A 6648-nucleotide genomic window follows, 5' to 3' on the forward strand; every position below is an offset into this window, starting at 1 on the left:
TGACTTCGAGCCCCTGTAATTCATGCGGTAAGTCAAACTTAATTAATTATCCTCCAGGATCAGGAGGGAGGGAGTCAAAAAGGACTTTCCGCTTTCTGATTTTCAACAGTATTTGTAGTCCTATTTTTTATCGAACCATTTGCGCCATTGAAAAATATATTAACGCTAAATTAAAAGATGCGAGAGAAAAGTCTCCCCGAGCGAACAAGAGTAATTAACGTAACAATCGTTTTGAGACGTGCAAAGTTCTTTAAAAAAGAATATACCTGTATATCGAAATTGAAAGTAAGCGCTAAGTAGTATCGAATGAAAGCAACAACTTCACCCCATATCCGACGCCAATGAAATAGGTTGAAACGTCAGTGGTCGGGAAGGCTATTAATTACAGACACCCTCCGCTATTCTAACGTCGTCGATAACTTTTCTATTATCCTTTTAAAGGGGATTTAAGGCCGTGTAGTCTTAACAACAGCACACTTATGGTTCCTATAATCCCTACTATCATTATCGACGTTTCTTTTCCAACGTGACTCTTGCATCTGTTCCGAAAACGATTGAAAAAAATTCGAAATCTCGTTATCCGGAAACGATGATCCTCAGCTGTTGTATGCTACTCCCACAGATGTTGCGTGCGCGATTTTTTCACCTCGAAAAACGGCAGTTGGGAAAAATGCTTTTTTACATAAAGAATCGTTCGTTTGAAATAACTTACCGTGCGAGGTGATTTTGGATACGCGCGATACTATTCCGTTCTTAAAGGCATAAGGTTCAGGACAAGGACCACCGCGTACACATGTGTGGTACGGCCCTTTGTTGTTAATGGAAGCCTTGATGATCGCGGACGATCGCCGAAGGTGCCTGTCTGCTCGACAAGCCGGCACTCTCGACATTGTAATTAATCAATATTACATCGACAATGAACTCCAAGGCGGAGGCCATTGTTGCAATTTGCTTCCCCCTTTTGTTTACGCCGCGATCGACCACAATTGCGATTTTAATTGTACCGCTTTAGCGGGAACCGGAGGGCTGTGCAACACTTTAAAAGCCGGCCACTCAAACGAGACGTACTTAATGAATCTTCGTGATGCTAATTGCACCGGCTCGCAAATTGTTCCACCGTTTTTCTTACTCGCGCATACATGAATCGAAATGAAAAATTCTCTATATCGCGCCGGCGCGCGCTGCAGCTTTTAAACCATTTGATACGTTATAACGAGCAATAAGATCGCTTTGAAAGAAATTATTTAATTATCGGTCGTTAAGAGATCGGTTAAATACCGGCGATTTCTGTAATTACCTGAAACGGGCTGGGTTGGATACGGGTGAAAATTAATTATGCGAGTAAAGGAGAAAAAGGAGGTCGGCGAAAATTCGGCGAGATTCTAGCGTAGAAGCGGGAAAGGGTAATTACTAATGATCGCGGAGGATCGTTATTAACCCTTCTGCTGGCGAGGCATCCAGGCTTCGGACGTAGCAGGACCATTGTCCATTCCGCTAGGTTCATTACGGTGTTCCAGTAGGGAATGAGGCGATGGTCGGAGCGGGATGATGTAAAAAAGGGTAAAAGAATAATAAGAAAAGTGTCGAGGTCAGAGGAGACCGAACGGCTACCGTGAATGGCGTAGCCTGACCCAAGAGCTGCCGGGCATCAAAGGGCCTCAAAAGGGCCGCTTCGAACCTCGGCTGTCCGAAGCTCATTTGTTTTCACCGGCGCATGGAAAGATCGATCGACCGATGTCTTAACCCCGGACTCTCTCACAGAATCATCTGCTTTCGATAAGAAAAATTCTGAGGCGTTAATTAGATCGGCCGTTAATTGAGTCATGATGGAAAACTGATTGCCGCGTGGAAGTTCCGGTAATTTACCTACGTCAACCTACATACACGCGTATGTACTTATATACGTAGGGTACCCGGCACGTTTTCTTCTTCACGATTTACCCCGCTCTCGGTGTATCCGCGGACCAATTTCTCGCGATAACGCTACCAATCGGACGGACAGTCGTTTAAGTTAAGAGCCGTCAGGGATAACTCGATGGACAAAACGAGCACCGATCCATTCTTTCGTCGGTCTACCAAATCATTGTACCTACGTTCTCACGGCAAAAACACGGTGTAGGTATCATCATTCGTGATTGCTACGAATGAAAATTCCGCGAACCGTGGCGCGGTGAGCGCGGTGTTCGGTAGTTTTGAAAAATCTCGAACAAGGAAGAGGTTACGGAGATACTAGGATTGCATTTATAATACAAGGAGCGTACGGTAGTCGAGAAACGAAGTGAAATTATCGATACGATTGCCACTGGAACATCGCTCGACGAAGGGCCACCGACAAAGGGTCGATCAGCGATTCTCTCCATCTCGCTTCATCTCGTTCCTTTTTCCAAAGATAACCCCACAGTGGCCACCTTTTTGTTTGCACAGTAAGATTGCTTGCCTCTTGCTCGGAAATTGACCGAAGATTGCGGCCGACCGACGTTTGCTCTGCGGCCACCGCCTTAACTTTACGCTACCGCAAAAATATCGTTGGCTTCCTCCTTTTCTTTTCCGTTCCCCCTCTCTCCGCGCCTTTTTCTTCTCCTTCTTCCCGATGTTTCTTCGCGATATCGGTTTCTTTGCCGTTTCGTGGCAGTTCGCGAAAAACCAATCGATCCTTTAAACTTTTATTCCCCCAAGGATTCGATGCTTACCCAAAAAGTCCCCGTCGCTCTCGAAACCCGTTACCGAGAGGGGCTCGTAACCACGAGGCAGCTGCTTCCCGAATTTTCTCTCGACGAGTACGGAGGTGTTCCAATTTCGCGAAATCGTTCCCTTCTCTCGCAGTTTAGCGGCGAACCGACGTATCGTCCGAACGAAGTCGTGTCGTAAACACATTTTAATGCGCGGTAACCGCAAAACTTCCTCTTCCCTCGCGCACTTCTCTTGCCCCCGGGCCCCGAAGGAGACGACGTCTAAGCTTATTATCGGGTCCCTCGAGACCTCTCTCTCTCCCTCTCTCTCTCTCTCTCTCTCGGTCTCGCTCGTAGGATTTGATCGAAATCGATGGAGCGAGCACGGAGCTAACCGCCCAGAGTATTATGTGTCGAAAAATATTGAAGAAAACCTCTTCGGTCCGGTCCCTCGTGGAGCAATGACTTTTGTCCGCCGCGATACTGTCAGAAGTGATTACCCGTAATGGATCGCGCTCTTAATGCCCCTTCCTCGTGCGTCGTAGAATTATCCGCGGAATGTTCGCGCGGCTAGCGCGTTTTAAAACGGCGCCGCGGCGCGTTATACAAGACCGGTGGCGCGTCGCGACAACCCCGGGGTATAGAGGGTATAGAGGGTACCAGGTACGATTTAAAGGTAACACGGGTTGGATGTGCGCGTTTAACGCGATCGACTCGCGTCGTTTGATCCTCGTTTGAAAAATTCGCACGATTCCACGGCGTCGGGTAAGCGAAGATTTATGGCGGCTCTGCCGGCCGTAAATCATTGGTATCGTAAACAGCCAATAAGCCGAGATCAAAGAGACATTAAACTTGGTCGGAGGAAGAGGAACAGGGAGAACCGGTTAATCGTCGTGGAGGCGCGATTATTAAATAAAAAGAAGAACGACAGATTACCTTCTCCTAGAGAGGCTAATTACTAGAGGCATTAATTAAGCACTAACGACGAAGTATTATTAACGAACAAATCGGCTCTCCTTACAGGGGGACAAGGTTTGATCGACGAGCCGTGAGTTAGCCCGAGGCAACTACGACAACCGATCGATCGATCGATCGGATTACCGGCCGTGCACGATCCGTCGTTGCGCCCGGGAATCGTATCGAACGCGTTGGATCGATTGCGGAATGAAAGATTGCGAACTAATCCCGGAGGCAGAAGGACGGGCAGGGGTACGGGAAAAGGCGGTATCGAATTACCATAAAACGCCATGATTAACGTAAAGTAAACGAATATAACGCCGCAGAGACCGCAGACTGATCTGTAGCAGTTAAAGTATGTCCCCGGTATGGTTTCCTGTATGTCCGTGGCGTTCTGCCTTCTTCTACGTCCGTGCCTCGTCGTTCTCGATATCGTCGAATTATCGCACCTACGCGTACGTTGAAATTACTCGGAGAAAATCGGTTGTTGATCGTCGCTAGAATTACTACGAACGTTTACGAGAAGAAAAGTACCATTAATGATTACCTAGCCGAGTGTTCGCACGATCGTTCGAGTTGCTCTTTCGTTTTATGATTGGAAGCGATCGCGATGATTTCGCCACGATTTCTCGACGAACGTTCATGAATCTCGGAACCGCGAGATCTAATTGCCACGGTAGACATTCCGGTGGTCTTTTTTCCGCAAAAGACTTAAGTGGACGATGTGCGTGCACGAGTGCGTGAGAATTGACATGCGTGCGTGCGTGTGCGTGCGCGTGACGATGTATGCCAGGACAGAACATATGATACATATGGGAACGTTAGGTTCTGTGGTTTGAAGCCCGTAACGTGTGGCCAGGGCCGTACGGAGCCGTGAGGCCCCCGAGGGTGAGAGGCGGGGAGGGGCCCCCGATCGGCAAGGAGAAACGAAGAAAGGAGAGAATACTCGAACAGATCGCCGTGCCTCTGCGTCTTGCCACGTATTACACGTAGATTTAGCCTTCGAGGATTGCGCAAACGACCCGCAGGGGCTTGATTTCCGATCGATGTTGCAGTGTCTCCGATGACAGGAATAATTAACGTCGTAGCCTTCCTAATGGTTCGCCGGATTATTCGAAAACGTCTCGCGAGTCTGACAAATTTTTCGTTCCCAAATTCGTTTCCGCTCCACGGATTCCATCTGTGGAAACGTATCGAAACGATGGGCAGCAAAAAAATCGTTGTACGATAAAAAAAAAAAAAAAAAAAAGAGGAAACAAGATGTCGGCAAACTTGTTTCCGTTGGCGGGTTATCATGGTTGAAAGAGCCCGTGGTGTGTGGTCACGGCGGTCCACCTAAACGAGAACATCGAAAGGGAGTAGTGCATCAAAGTATTGTGTCTCATTCTTCGGTGCATTGCGCAACGCTGCGTGAGAGTCGATTGGCTGATCGGTTACAAAGTCTCTCTTGCGGCAAGACCGCATTCCGTCTTTAACCGGTCCCTTCATCGACTCGTCGGCTCGATCTCATCGATGAATTCGTCGGTCCGGCAATACCCACAATTTTTACGAACCTTCGGCCAGGATCAGGCTTCATCGCTTCCTCCCAACAGGAAGGCGACATCGATCGGGAACGTCGCGCGACATGCTCGCGAACTCGAAATCCACTCGTTTCCGTCTACGGTAGCGTTCACCAATCGCGAAGATCGAGAAGAAGAAATTTCGCACCTTCGCAGCATTCGTCGCGAGGGGGATGAAGCGTGAAAAATGTTTACCATCGGTATCTTTCCTTTGAATGCCGCTGTTCGGACGAATGTACGTTTCCAACGTCCCACGAACCCTCCACGAAGGCAGGTACCATCCGATTGATAAAATACCAGCGATCTGCATACCGACACGCATCCTTGCGAGTGTGTACGAGCGTTTCGCGTCCCTCGACCCAACCCACGAAAGAATCCTACGCGCAGGATACGAAGAACAAATACAGAGAGAAACTCGCGGTTGCCCCTGCGCTCGGCATCTCCTTTTCTCTTGTTACCGCTGATTCCTACTAATGACGTAATCGACTAACAAGAATCCCAGCTACCTACTACCCTCCCTCGGTCCGTCTCGTTTCTCAATCTCGGTAATCGTTTTAATCTCTCGCGGTGGAGGTAACTCCGGCTAAATTGAGATCTCTCTGGTGTACCGTCCGGTTGAATTTCATCGATTCCAACCCTTTTCCCTCTGAAAATTCAACGGGCCGTGTAATCAGTCGGTGGCTTTCTAATTCCGCGCTCCCTCAATCTCGCGCGGCAGAGAAAAATGCATAATGCGTCGGCGAGCCCTTAAGAATCGCGCGGTTCGAATTAACGTCCTCTGTAACTCCGGGGACGGGGGCGGCCCACCAGTTCACCTCGAGGGATCGACCCGGGGAAAAAGGTAATCGTGATAATTTCTGCTCGTATAGAATTGGAATCGCGCGGTGTTTAAATCCGCAGGGAACGCGGAGGGACGTAAAGCGTAATTTATCGGATTAGAGCGGGGTCGTTTCGTTTCTAAGGAGCAACGAGTGCATCGAGCGCGGGGATACACCTTAGGCGGGAATAAAATCGCCGGGAGTGACGAAGGGTCGCGGCAAAAACGCGCTCTCGAAGAGCTAATTTTTCATTCGTCTTCTCGGTCTATTTGGCCCCTCTCTCTGCTCCCTTGCATGCTACCACTTACGTGTAGATCGGCCAAGGCATCCATCAACCGCGCGGCGCGGCGGTGGTGACTTCGAGATGCAGAAAAACTTAATTACCTTCATTAAGCGAGGCTGGCTGCGTGATCGCGGCTGATCAGTCCCCGATTCCTTTCGTGCCCGTGTTCCTCGATCATTTTCGAACGATTCGTCTTGGATCGCCTGTCAAATCAACATTCCGGCCACCGTTCGTGGAAAGACGAAAAAAGAAAAAGAAAAAAAAAGGGAGAAAACCGTTCACCCCGAAACCGAGCTACAAATGTCCAGGTTCCTCGGATAATATTGCCCCTCGAAGGCTCGAAACTGGCTCGAAACGTACAT

This window comes from Xylocopa sonorina, chromosome 8 (assembly GCF_050948175.1).
Source record: "Xylocopa sonorina isolate GNS202 chromosome 8, iyXylSono1_principal, whole genome shotgun sequence".
NCBI lineage: Eukaryota > Metazoa > Arthropoda > Insecta > Hymenoptera > Apidae > Xylocopa > Xylocopa sonorina.